The sequence below is a fragment of the Mus musculus genome, chromosome 8 (assembly GCF_000001635.26).
Source record: "Mus musculus strain C57BL/6J chromosome 8, GRCm38.p6 C57BL/6J".
Lineage (NCBI taxonomy): Eukaryota > Metazoa > Chordata > Mammalia > Rodentia > Muridae > Mus > Mus musculus.
The window spans coordinates 18336258-18350643 of record NC_000074.6 but is presented as its reverse complement, the minus strand read 5'-3'; positions in this window follow the sequence as shown (position 1 = coordinate 18350643).

Below are 14386 nucleotides of genomic sequence, written 5' to 3'. Positions count from 1 at the left end.
GAGGTGCTGGCTCATGAGTCATGGTATTCTCATGCTGGATATACCACCCACCTGGCTGCGGTCAGAGATGGTCACACATCATGTTGTATTCAAGATGGTGGGTGAGCCAGTCAGTCAACTGTATATCCATGAGTAGTGGAGCAGAGGCAATAGACTCCACTCTAACAAACGACATCGTGCCACAGATGTGATCAACAGAGCATCACGGTGTACAAGGGGGAAGTCATCCTGTTGATGGACAGAAAATGGAAGGTGAATGGAGCTCATACCACACTGCGTCAGATAGAGAATATATGCATCTATTCTGATCTACACAGAAGCACAGAGAAGACATGATGCACCTGTGAACACAGGGGGCTGTGGGCTGGGGACCTAGAGCTTGGGTCTCCTGATTTCTCCTTCATGCTTCTTATTACTGTAGAAACCCAACATACACATGGATAGGAATGCATACTGTGTGTGCATTTGGTAGCTTGTGTTCACTTTATAACACCCAGTTAGTTGTTGTATCCCCTAGAAACACCTCACTGACTTTTCTATATAGGGGGAATCACTTGCTCCTGGGTTCTTATAGGACTTTGGCCATGTCTTGATAATAAAATGCTCTCTGCATGGTTTTCTTCTCAATTGATCAGATTTGTTATTTCCCTAGACCAGCTTGGAATAAATGCCAATTAAGCAGATGTTCATACTAAGTAAATATGCATGCATGACTGAAATGAACAGATGAATGAGTGACAGTCACATCATTATGGAAATCTTTGTGTGGAATCACATGTTAATCCTGTTGGTGCAGGCAGAGTTTTTCCATGTAGCATGTGAGATATATTAGTCCAAGATCTATATCACAGGGTTGAGTTTTACAGTTGAACACCTTGTAATATTTATGGTGCTGGGGAAATTGTGGCATTTTTATTGTTTGGAGGTAATGTTCTATGTAGATTGAAGACTTTTTGACTTTATAATATGTAACTCTAGGAAATAATCCTATCTGAGCAGTGATAGGTTTGAGTAGGAGCTGACAATGAGTGAGATTTTATTTTTTTATTTTTTGGAAATAACTTTTTGGCAGAGTGACTTTTTATTTACTATGAAATTATGCCACCCTTACCTTAAGGGCCATAAAGCATGAACCAGCATAAGGACTATGCAAATTTATCTTGAGGACATAGAATAGTAAAGACAGTGATATCAGGAGGTCACATAAATATAAAAAGTGGAGAGGAAACTTGCCTGAACTAATTACCGTGCTCTTGCATTAAGATCAGGGTGGCGTCTCTTTTCCTCTCTCTTTCTCATATGCTTTAAGATTTCCTTGATTGAAAGGCACTTTACAAGCAAGTTCAACAGGAAAGCAGCACTCATAGGCAGAACAGTAAATTCTGATGTCATTGCCACTGAGTGTGCCTGTGGGAATTTACCTGAGTGTTCCTGGGACTTCCACCTCTGCTGCTAACACTACAATGGCGTTGACTTTTACCTCATTAGGGATTCATGTTGTTGCTTTGAATGACTTAAAAGTACACATTTGGATACAGTATGATATAGTATTGAATGGAAGTGTGGTACATTTAGAAGAACAGTAATAAGAGAATACAGACATTTGGTGCATAACAAGCAAACACGTGGTAGAAAACGGATTCACTTCGGCAGTGACAAGCAGCCCATGTGTGGATTCTTCTTCCCAGAAGTGTGGCATCCACAACTTAACAGAGCATTTTCATGTTGGACATATGTGATAACGTCTGTCTGTCACTTACCAGTCTGTGCAATTTAAGGCATTTGAAAATGCTACTCCTTTTCAGTCTAGATGATGGTATGCTACAGTCAGGGGAGGCTGGTGTGTCTACTGCATGAACAATAGAGATGTATCAAGTATCTGTATGTCAGAAATTCCTGCTGACTTTGAAGAAAAACCACACAGCATCTCAGGGTTTGTAGGTGAGTGGGTGTGACTGGCTGAGAAGTGATCCCAGTGATATGCAGGGGCTCATTCCTAGGGGCCTGTGTGTTACCTGTGCATTATATGGGGAAAAGACCTTTGTAGATGGAGAGTTAGGGTCTTGTAATGGCCTACTATTCTGAAGTGACCAGACATCCCCTAAATGTGGTCACATGTGTTACTCTATGTGGGAGATGGGGAGCTTCTAGACCAGAACAGGATATGCTACAGAAGAAGTAGAAGTTGGGTACAGGGACCAGGAGGCAAGGGATGCAATCCTGCAGGTCTGGAACTTAGCAAGGGTGAGAAGCAGACCTCTGTTGGAGCCTGTCAAGCAGGCAAAATTCTACTCCAACACTGCATGCCTTGGATAAATACCTGATTCTGAGAACCTTTGAATGATCAACCTCACTTGAGATCTCAAAACACAGAACTTTAAAATGCTTTCCCGGAGACTTTTGTGTTAAGATTTGCTGATTTGTGAAGCTGGAGAGACACAGTGAGCATCTTCGAGAATGTGTTACTTCCTTTTCTGTTGCCATGACAAACGCCATGACCCAAAACAACTTGAATAGGGAGGAGGTTTTATTTTGCTCTCATTTTCCAGAAGGGTAGATGTTTGTCATGGTGGGGAAGGCATGGTGGTAAGAGCAGGATGGTGAGACACCACATTTCAACTCTACGCAGGAAACAGAAAGAGCAAGAACAGGAAGTGGAGCAAGGCTATAAACTCCCAAAGCCCACTCTCAGAGATGTACTTACTTCAGAACGTCTGCTCCACCAATGGTTGCATAACTCCTCCAAACAGCAACACCAACTGGGGACCAGGTGTTCAAATTTTGAACCTGTGAGAAAGTTTCTCATTTAAACCACCACTCATTGGTGTGAGGTGGCATGGGCTTCTTCCAAGAGTATGAGACATAAGAGTCTTCCTGAGGTATGATGCAATGAACATCTTCCGTGGGTATGAGATGCTTAACATTTTCCAGTGATACAAGGTTCCATGTGCATGTTCCAGCAGTATGAGACAGTAAACATTTCCCAGTGGCACTCTGGATCCCATCCAATGGATCCTTTGGCTATGGAGTTCATGGTCTCATAGAGGAAGACTGCTAGGGAAGTGCATGTAGAAGAAGCAGACACTTAGGTCAGGTCTGGCTTGTCAGGAGTATAGCTGCATCTAGGTGGGGTGTGGTATTAAGGATTGGATGCTAGAGTTGGGCTAAGAAAAATAAATCATTTTACTAAAGAGGATGCTCCCATCAGTTTTTGACAAATGTTCTCCCGGCCTTGGCTCCCCTGCCCCTTTGCCCTGTGTTCTCATCTGGCAGGTGTTAAGAGAGTTCTCAGCCTGTGTGTCCACTCATCACAGTAGCCCCAGTTTCCCTTTGAACCATGCATAAGAATGAGTCAGCATGTAGGCCTGGCCCTTCCACCAGGCAGCAAGCATCCTGGGAGGAAATCCACTAGCTCATAGGGGAGCTCCTAGCTGGAAATAGGTGGTTCTGCCTACTTGCCTAACGTACTAGGCATTGCAGCTTGAATATGTGGGTAATGAAACATCGGTATTTTTCTTGTTCTGTTCTCTGTGAATATACATATAATATCAGATACTTATACACAGATACAATGTGATCATTGATGACAACAGTCCCTTAGAAGATGCACTACTATACCTCCCTGGCATTATAGAAGCTGTCATTGGGTGAAAGTTGCTTGCCTTCCCCTTCCTCTTGAACAGCTGAACATTTGAAAAGCACCCCTTCGTGTCAAGGCCAGCAAAAGCCTTCAACAGTTATTTTCTACCCCACTTGATAGAAATTTTCTCCACAGACATTTAAGATGTTCTCTACTCTAAGCCCCCTTTTAATGTGAACTTACTTCCCCCAGTTTTGATATGCAACTTCTGTGTTGAACTGGTTTCTGCTGGGCTCCCACAGGCCGACTCCATACCTGTCCTGCCTTCACGGACACCCCACCCGCTTTATAAGGGACCTCCCTTGCTCTTTGCCTGAATTAACTTTTGCTAATGTCCTCAACTCAGCTATTATCTCACAGCCTCCCTAGCTGCAGGGTTTCTGTGACCCCTCCCTCCCTGAAATGCTCTCTGTGTCTCAGGAACTCACCGTGCACCTGTACCCGGCTCACCTGCCCCACCTGATTAGCTCCGGTTTTCCTGTCTGCCAAGCACAGAGAAAACATCTGTCAGAGATGAAAGGCTGAGATGCATCAAACCACCAGCATGGTAGCAGGGCCAGTTCCTCTTACCCTCTCGTCTATGGGCTGAGCACAGTGTGGTGCTGAATAAATGGGGTTTGATCATCTGGTTTCAAGTGGGAGACTCTTAGGGAGTTTGTGGAGTAAAAAGCCAGAGAGACTGTCACCATTCACTTTAAGGGAAAAAGTTTTATTTTTGCTCTTTCATATCCAGTCCAGGATATGGAGGGTCATTTTGTCCTTTTTTTTCTTTAGGAGACAAGTGTTTTAGAAAAGGCATGGACGACTGATTAAAATCATACGGAATGGACTGACAGAATTCTGTCCTAAGTAAGCATGGTAATTCTAAACGCTCTTAGGAGCAGAGGGTCAACTAGCCAGTTAATCAACCAACCATATGCACTTTGTGCAAATCAGATCCCTGGTGGGGACACCAGGAAGGAAAGGTTTGGACACTGAGGTCGAAACAGGTGAAGGCTGAGATGCTGTGTGGGTGGCTTTACCATCTGCACTGTCTAGGCTTCTGAGTTTCCTCTGTCATGCTGCATGTCACATTCATACCCATGAGCACACACACACACACAGACACACAGACACAGACACACACACACACACAGACAGACACACACAGACACACACATACACACACACACACACACACACAGACACACACAGACACACACAGACACATGCACACACACACACACACAGACACACACACACAGACACACAGACACACACACACAGACACACACACACACAGACACACACACACACAGACACACACACACAGACACACAGACACACACAGACACACACACACAGACACACACACACACACACAGACACACACACACACACACACACACCCTGACACAAGACAGATTTTTACCATATTTACCTTGTCAGCGCAGGGATACATTATGGCCACCAGATGGCACTGCGTGAATCATGGTGGATGTCTGGCACCTGCCAGTAGCTGTCACTGTGGACCATGGTGGAAGTCTGGCGTCTCAGCGCTTGCCAGTCTATATCACCGTGCCACTTCTGAGATGACCTTTAATGAAAACAGAACTGCCAAAGTAGCCTGACAGAAAATTTTATTAGTAACAGAAAATCCATCATGAGATTCACTATAGAATTGTGCCGATTAGTCTCTCTTATCTGAGACAGTCACAGAAAAAGAGCCAAAAGAAAAGAAAGAAAAGAAAGAAAGAAAGAAAGAAAGAAAGAAAGAAAGAAAGAAAGAAAGAACTCAAAAGCCACCCACTCCTGTGGATTAATGGGGAAGGGTCATTTGAAATGGTCTCACATCTTGCTATGTTGAAACCCTTTGTTAAGGGTGTTTATTTCACTCTGAGAGATTTTCTTCCACTAAAAGCAGAGAGCCCTGCAGATCACGTGCTCTGTCTAAGAGCGCAGGTCTCCCTGGGTCAGGGTCGGACTCACCTAAGAAGCTCTGAGCACAGCTGGCATGATGGCATCAGTCCCCACATCTGGCATATTTCAGGAGCCTTACAGATGCGTCCTTGTGCCAATGGGCCCTTCAGTAGAGCAGATCTGCAGCAAAATGACCTGTAGTGTGGTGTGATATACACCCGTGGACTCCAGGTCTAGACTTCCCCTGTGTGGTGGAGCCTGAGCATGTCAAGAGCCTTCATTCCACTGAAGTGGCTTCAAAGCCAATGTCTGTTCCTCTCTGGACAGATATGCTAAGAAAAGATGCAGATGACTGATTATAATCATATGGAATGGTCGGGAAGAATTCTGCCCTAAGTAAGCATGGCAATTCTAAAGGCTCTTAGGAGCAGAGGGTTAACTAGCCAGTTAACCAACCATATGCACTTTGTGCAAATCAGGTCCCCTACTGGGGACACGGAGAAGCAGAAATAACTTCTTAGAGTTACTAACATTTCTAGTTTAAGAGTGGAACAATATTGGAGTTTCAAGACTGAGCACTACAATGTCAGGCTTTGGCTTTTTGAAGCAGAAGATTTATTCTGGAAAGGCTAGAGATAGGCTTTGAGCCTGGGCTGATGTCATAGACATCTTATGGGCCTATATGTATCAGAGCTGTGGTGTGGCTGTTGCCACTGGACTCTCCAAGGCCACTGCCTTCATTGTCACCTTGGCCAGCCCTCTGTCATCCTGTTCCTTCAGTCATTCATCCATTTAGAATGTGGGAGAGCATCCTCTTGGTTGAGAAAAGGCCATTCTTCTGCTGTCTAGCCCGAAGAAGCCTTGACTGTATCATCACACACGAGGCCAGAAGCTTCCACAAGGGCAAGTGACCAAAGCTGGTGGAGGTACTTGAGGGGTGGTCAACTAAAAGCCTTGGGCATCCACACAGCCTGAGGTGATGAGGTATGCACCTAGGACCACTAAGAGGCAGGGTCAGAGAAGGTGAACTTGAGGCATATGTAGAGTGCCAGTGGGTGCCGGCTAAAGATGACTGGGATGGTGATGTACTTCCTCTGAGCTGTAGTATTATAGAGTTTTTTCAAAGTGTCTGGCCCTGTTCCCTATGATTATAATATATATGCTTATACAATGCTTGCAGAAACCTTGGCCTCAAATGGGCAGGAAGCTTTGGGGTTGTATCTGAGCGGTATGGCTGGGCTCCCCCCGTGTGTATACTCTTGTAGCTGTTCTTCCTCTTGCTGGGCTGTGTGCCCAGACCTGCTCTTAGCACATCTGTCCTTCTTTCAGGCTCAGATGTTTGACCCACCATCCAGCATCTTTCATAGGATTTCTGGAATGGTCACCTTTGACAGCTCCAAGGGGCTGCCTGGCAATGGGCACTTCCACTTGGAGCTTGGGTACTCTCCCTCCTAATAAATCAGAGTCACCAGGCCCAGCTTAATGTCCAGAACTTTTTTTTTTTTTTGAGACAGTGTTTTTCTGTGTAGCCCTGGCTGTCCTGGAACTCACTCTGTAGACCAGGCTGGTCTCGAACTCAGAAATCCGCCTGCCTCTGCCTCCCAAGTGCTGGGATTAAAGGTGTGCGCCACCACGCCCATGTCCAGAACTTTTACAAACTCCTTGAAGTGTTTTCTGAGCTGAGAACTCTGGTGGAGATGCCTCGTTGATGACTGTGTTTGATAGGAAGCCATCTAGAGCATCTCAGATCCCCGTTGCCATGCTGGGCACAGTTCCTACCTGTGAGCGTGCATGAGTGCCAGCCCTACACGTCTCACCCATGTCAGCTCTCTGTGCAAATGCAGCCTCATTTCTGCATCCAAACTCAGCTGGCTCAGCCTGTGTTGGTCTCTTAGGAGACCTCTGTCATACCTAACTTAATTTTATCACTGAATCCCATCCTTCCCCTTAACTCCAATCACCCTTCCCTCTGTAAGCACCAAAGTTGGCTGAGATGCACATAGGGGTGAGATGCACACATCTTCATCCCAAGCCACTCAGAGAAGCCCTTGTCCATCAGCAGCCTGAAGCTTTTATTTATGCTTCACTTCTCAGCAATTGAACTGTAGGGTTTTTGAGGCTGGAAACAGTAGTTTATAACCCATGCTGGACTTTTTCTTTTTAATACCCTAGTGCTTAGCTCAATATATACTTAATGATTTTTAAATCATTTATGGTTATGGTCTGCATTGAAACTCAAGGCACTTCTCAACAGACGCATACCTCTCATAAGACACTTAAGGGAACATGACACTTCTTTTGTGATTTTTTTTTTTTTTTTTTTTTTTTTTTTTTGGCAACAAGGCACAGACGTTGAACAACAGCTAAAACAACAACCAAAATCAATTGATGGTGTATAGACAGGTTATGTCTGGAGGAAATGCGGAGAATATTCCATGGCTGTCTGTAGAAACTGTAGCGGCAGTTTGTTGAGTTCTTCCATGAGTTTGGAGCTGTGTGTTACTCAGACTGTGCATGTGGTCCTCTCAGAACTTCCTCAACTGTAGATGAAGATGAGAGGTAAGCGAAGCTAAGCAACCAATCATGGAGAAGAATTATTGGCAGAGTTAATTGCCAAGTTGCCCTCAATTCTTCCTTGTCTTCTGTGTGTACATGTGGGATTTGAATCAATTTCTCTGGGTAGAAGTAAGTGAGAACCAAGATCTTAAACAGGTTGGAGATGAAGGGATAGAAAGACAGATAAGACTGGGCGAAACCACTCAAAGAATTTGCACAGAGTCATCTCTGTTCTGCAGAGAGCTGGTTCTGTGAGCATGAGTGATTCTTTTAAAGCCAGTCCCTGCAACTGGTTGCTGTCTTCCCTTCCCCCTGCAAGAGATACAAATGGGGCAGGTATCTGAGAGGCTTCTCATGTCATGCTTATCCATAGATGTGCCCCATGAAGAGGGCAGATTGATTCTCTCCTGGACCTCTGTGAGGCTCCATCCCCAGGAAGCGGTGAGAAAGCTATCTGGAAACATATATTTCCAAGCTCCAGAGAGAGAAGTGAGTGATGGGAACCAAGAGGCTCGCCACCGGCTCATCTCATCTTTTTTGTTTCACCACACAGGGATGCTGCTGGAACAGGGAGGAGATAATGGCTCATTTCTGTGCTCCAGTCCAGATAATAGCTCCCACTTCTTAATGACTTCCTTCTGGCACTGAGGGCTCAAATGCAATATGATTTTGTTAGCGAGTGGATGGTGTTTCAGTTAGATGTGAAATGGTTTCATCCAATCTGAGCATAGCCAGCAGGGCTTTGCCTGCAACCAAACACAGAGGTGCGTGGGATGTACTCCAAAATTGTAGGTAGCATTGGAACATAGGCCTATGATGGCCACAGGCACCAGAGACCTCATCTTCCTATTTCTGTAATTGATTGACATGCCGTGATGCTTGGATGCAGGCTTCACCTCAGAGGCTTAAGGGCAGGAAAACATGATCTTGACCTCTGAGGCTGGTACTGGGAAGAACCTTGGCCTCAGAATCTGGTGATGGGCATGGCCTTGTCCTTATCTCCAGAGATCTGGATTCAAGTCTGGACCTCTTGCTCTCTGGCTGCATGACTTCTACCAAGTCTCTTAACTTCTCAGGAAATTAGCCATTTCTTTGGCAAATCAGTTACACCAGAGTCAAATACTTTTGTACTCTGAAATCTTTAGCTTTCCCCTTTGCCAATGACACATCTAATAGTTGAAAGGGACAAAGTAGAAGCTTGAGAGGAGAACTGGAATTCCGAATGTCCGAGTCAGGATGGCAGAGTTCAGAGGGAACATGATCATGGCAGATCAGCTTCTCTGTGGGATGAATTTTAGCTTCAGCTGCTCCCTAACTGAGCCTAGAACTGAGTCCTTGGAGGGAAAATGTTCTTTACTCTGACAGTTAATAGCAGAGAGAGAGGTGGTGGTGGGGCGGGGGAGCTGGTGTCAGCTCTTGTGTTAGCCTTTAGATTGTCACTTTGTCACTTGGTAGAGAATTTGGTTTTTCTGTCCCTTGTCTCTTGTCTCTCTCTTCAGAATGCCCCAAAGATGTCAAGAACAAACCTCAGTTGTTATCAAAACTATATAGAGTTGCCTGAAATAAGGGGAAAGGGGAATGAGTTTGGTCTATTTACATACTTGTGATAGGTAATGAGTTCGCCACATCCACTCACGTAGACATTAAACTATTCTGAAGATAGGAAGTAGTTCAACCAAGTTCACATAATAATTACCCAAAGTTATCTGCCTGGAGTTATGAGAAGTTAGTTAAGTATGCTCTCCAGTCTGTCTGTATTTTTAATGATCATTTCATTTCCCTCATTAAGCTTTTGGATTGCTCACTTGAACTCCCCTACGCCCCCCCCCAAAAAAAAAGATAAAATTCATCTTGTCTTTATGTGGTTTTGATGCCCTCATGAAAGGTCTCAAAGTCACAGCAACGGCTCCAGAATGTTCCAGTCAGCAGTAGGCTATCTCACTACCGTGGGTCACCTCCCTAGTACAGGAGTGACTCCTATGTACTTATGAGTGTCCCTGTTTGCTCACACTCCCCTTCTGAGCTCCCTCCTGAGGAAATTAGGAAAGAGGAAGAGTGCTACAAAGCCCCACCTTGCTGAGACAGAAGGAGGAGATATCACATGCCGGTGGACTGCCTTCCCAAGCTCGTGCATGAAACCTCAGATGTGACTGCACTGGGCCTCAGAGCCTTTAATGGGGATGTGAAAAGGCTGGGAAAATGCCCCAGTCACTAAAGTGCTTGCTCCATAAGGGTTAGGACCCAAGACTGATCTCCAGCACTTAAGTGAGAAGCCATGTGTGTCAGCAGATGTTTGTGATCCCAGGGCTGGGGAGGTAGAGATGGGCAGCCCTGCATTCACTGACCATCCAGTCTAGACTACCTAGTGAGCTCCAGGTCCCAGTGAGACACTACATCAAAAACTAAGTGAATAGCTCTGGAGGAGAAACATCTAATGGTGAACTCTGGCAGCCACATGCATACTGACATGTTCACCCAACTATATCGATGTGTACACACACACACACACACATACATGATTAGGGTCAAATGAGATCACACAGGTAACCAGTCTGATCTGTTTCCTTATTAGAAGAAAGAGCCTTTCATGTGTGGGAGGGTAGGTCACCTGCAACCTAAAGAGAGAGCACAGGAGAATTGAGGCTGGCTAACTGGTGTCCATGAACCTCACAGTCTCCTGCTGGGAGAAGTAATTCTACCTAACTTATCCAGTCTTCAGCATTCCACCAAGAAATGGTGACAGCCTGTTGGAGGAACAGTGGCAGCCAATTCTATGTAAACGCAGGAAGGATGTGCAGCCATAAAGGCAGCTCCTGCAGGAGGACCTAACTGAAGACTGCCTGAGATCCCCAGGATTGCTGACACAGACAATGCCAGCCAATTGGGAACTGCTGTTTAGAAGAGATGCTTGCTTGGGACCAATGGGGCACAGGTAGAAGATATGAAAGGAGCTTGCCGCAGAGTTCAGATGAGTTTGCTATGAGTATTTCTCCCCTGCTTCTAGAGTCTGTGTTTTTAGTTCTGTACCACCTCACCTCCAACCCCCAAGGGCAGGTAGGGTCAGGGTGGCTAGCAGTCCAGGACACAGGCAGCAACAGCCCAATACCAACTACAGGTTATGGCTCTGTAAAAACAGAACCAACACAGTCTCCTGAAATGGCCCCAAAGAGCAATTTCCACCTTCAGTAAGAGGACATGTTTACTGTTGTAGATGAATTACAGACTCCTTATTGTATACAGAACAAAATCAGAATTACTGGAAATCTCATTCTTGTGGATATCAGCTACTTGCTAGTAGGAGCTGCAATGGGTAAACCACCCAGAGGATACTGTTTAGCCCTGACTAGACATTGAGCATCAGACCATCAGGGCCTTCGGGGTGGCTTCTGTGTTCCTGTGCCCATGAGGGCTTCTCATCAGCCAAAATGGGGCTGAAGGATAAACCTTTTCAGATTTGCACATCTCCAGTAGGTAACTATGTGCATCTTCTGCTCTCAGTAGCCTACCTTCAGTTTCGGAAAGGCTTGGTTTTCTGCTGTGGAACGGGCATAGTCTGGGGTGGAGGCAAGGCTCAAGAGGAAGTGCTGGCTAAGAAAAATCTCATCTTTTTTTTCTTGCAATCTATGCTGAAAGCTAGCTTTATCTGTTGTATGGCAAAAGTAACTTATTTGTGCTCTTTGACCTTATTTATGTGGTAAAGTCGCCGGCCTCAGACTACATCTCATCTTTCATTCTGCAAAGAGGCTTGTGGTCAGCTGATAGTGGATGCCCCGTTACTGACATCACACTGGAGGAGACAGAGTCAGACCTGCCGAGGGGCTTCCCCATTGAGAGTTTACTTTGAGGGTTTCTGGGACAGAATGGGGAAACAAAAGAAAACAGATAAGGGGGGGCTGACAACTGACTATGAATTGACTGCTTTTGTGTCAAGTTGACTCAGGCTAGAGTCATCAGAGAGAAAGGGGCATCAGCTGAGGAGGCTTCATGAGATCCAGCTGCAAGGAATTTTCTCAATTAAGTGATCAATGAGAAAGGCCCAGCCCATTGTGGGTGATGCCATCCCTGGACTGGAGGTCCTGGGTTCTGTAAGAAAAAAATGAGCAAGCCATGGGAATCAAGACATTACACAGCACCCCTCTATGGCTTCTGCATTAGCTCCTGTCTCCAGGATCCTTCCCTGTTTGAGTTCATGTGTTTGAGCTCTCTTCAGCAATGAACAGCAATGTGGAAATGCAAGCTAAAGAAACCATTTCCTCCTCAACTTGCCTTTTGGCCATGGTGTTTTAGCATATAGCAATAGAAGTCTAGACTATGATGGACCACCAGTAAGTAAAGATGCCTTACAAGAAGTGAACTCCACTCATTCTGGCATCCAGAGCAAGGGATGTCTTCATCTATGACACAGAGGGAGTGATGGGTGTGTGTTTCTATAGGCAGTGCTGAAAGATGTCCTGTGCTTGACATGTGTGTGGCCTTGTTCCAGAGCCATTACTTTGAGACATTATAAAGCAGCAATGGGCACTTCAGCATCACAACCATCTTGCCTCTTGCTCTAACAGAACAAGCTAGTGGTGAGTATCATAGGTGTTAGGGTCTAGGTACCTCTGAGAAAGCCTGCATCCTGACTGTGGGCTAGTTATGAACCCTCTGTGAGTCTTGATCCCCAGTGCAGAGAAACTTCAGAGAAGACACCAACATATCATACTAAGGCAAGAAAGAGTTTATTCATTGTGCATTAGTTTAACCAAGAGAAAGCCACAGTTTGAATTCTCTACATTGCCTCCTGTGTCTTCAGTAGCTGTAGTTACTGGTCTGATCTATCTGTCCTCACTGCCTGTGTTTTTGTCTGTCTACTCTGCATCTGTACTGGTGTAATCTGTCCCTAACAAAAGACTTTTTTTCTGTATTTACTGAGTATCACAGAAAACATGATATGGGAAAGGAAGGAGGGAATTTTTAAAGAAATTATTAATGGAGTTTTGTAGTAGAAGAACTTACTTTTCTGACCACATTGATCCAGATTAGCACACAATACCCCTCACAGATATTATCAAAACATATCCACATATTTACGACATTTATGGGATATTATAGTTTAAGGTTGCTTTCAGCCTGTTGTCTGCCTTCAGCAATGATTACTATCAAGCACACACACACACACACACACACACACACACACACACACACACACATGCGTGCATGCATGCACACACATGCACACACATACACACTAGGTCTGGGTTGGAGACATGGAGGAACATATAATTTAAGATTACAGTTTAGATTTTAAAGCCGATTGCAAAGAATAATCTGAGGCACAGTAAGCTTGGCTTCATTGTTCTACCAAAGGCAAGTTAAACTTAAGCTGAGCACACAGTGGGACAGCAGGCCAAGCACAGAGTTTTAAGTAGTCTCCAGTCATATTATAACCCTGGTTGCAAGGCCCAGCAAAAGTTCAATGTCTTTGGTGTTAAAATATATTTCCACAGGAAGGTTTTACTACTGATACATTTTAATCCAGTTGCTAGGCAAAGTTGAGGTGGAACTAACCACATCCAGGTTAGCTCCAATGTCTCCTACAGGTGATGCATACTAGTTTTTAGACATATCCAGGAGCACAGGGCAGGTGCAGCTCTGTCCACATCCTGATGCTCTGGTAGCATCTTGCCAGGTTTGCACAGCAGTGATGATGCTGGAGGGAAGGCTGCTGAAGCTCACTGCATGCTGGCTGTCCCCCAGGGTACGAGGGGCACTCCATGTGTCACCTGGCTTTCTCTCCTGACTGTCTCCATTCCACACTGAAGAAGCTGAGGGCAGGAGATTGAGCAGCCTGACAGTGCTGTGCTTCCAGGGAAATGTATCCTGACTCAACCTCCCTCAACCTCCCTCAGTTTCCTGCTGTATAACAGGAAATGGAGATTCTAATTAATTCCTTAGTCTCCCTCTCACAGCTGATGATTTATATAATTGATTTTAGGTTAATCTTAGGTTTGCATTTTGCTGTTGTTCTAAATTTCATTTCTGTTCCTCTGCCCCTCCTCTCTCTTCTTTTCTTGAGACAGGGTCCCACTTCATAACCCTTGCTGTCCTGGGGCTTGCTAAGTAGACCAGGCTAGCCTTAAACTAAGCAGAGACATGCCTGACTCTGCCTCCTGAGTGTTGGGATTAAAGATATAACCATATGTCCAGCCCAAATGTCTTTCTTCTCAGTAAGAGTAGACCAGGATGTTTCCATAACCACTGATATGGGGTTTGAGTACTCCAGCAGGAGGCTGATGTGTATTTAGATGT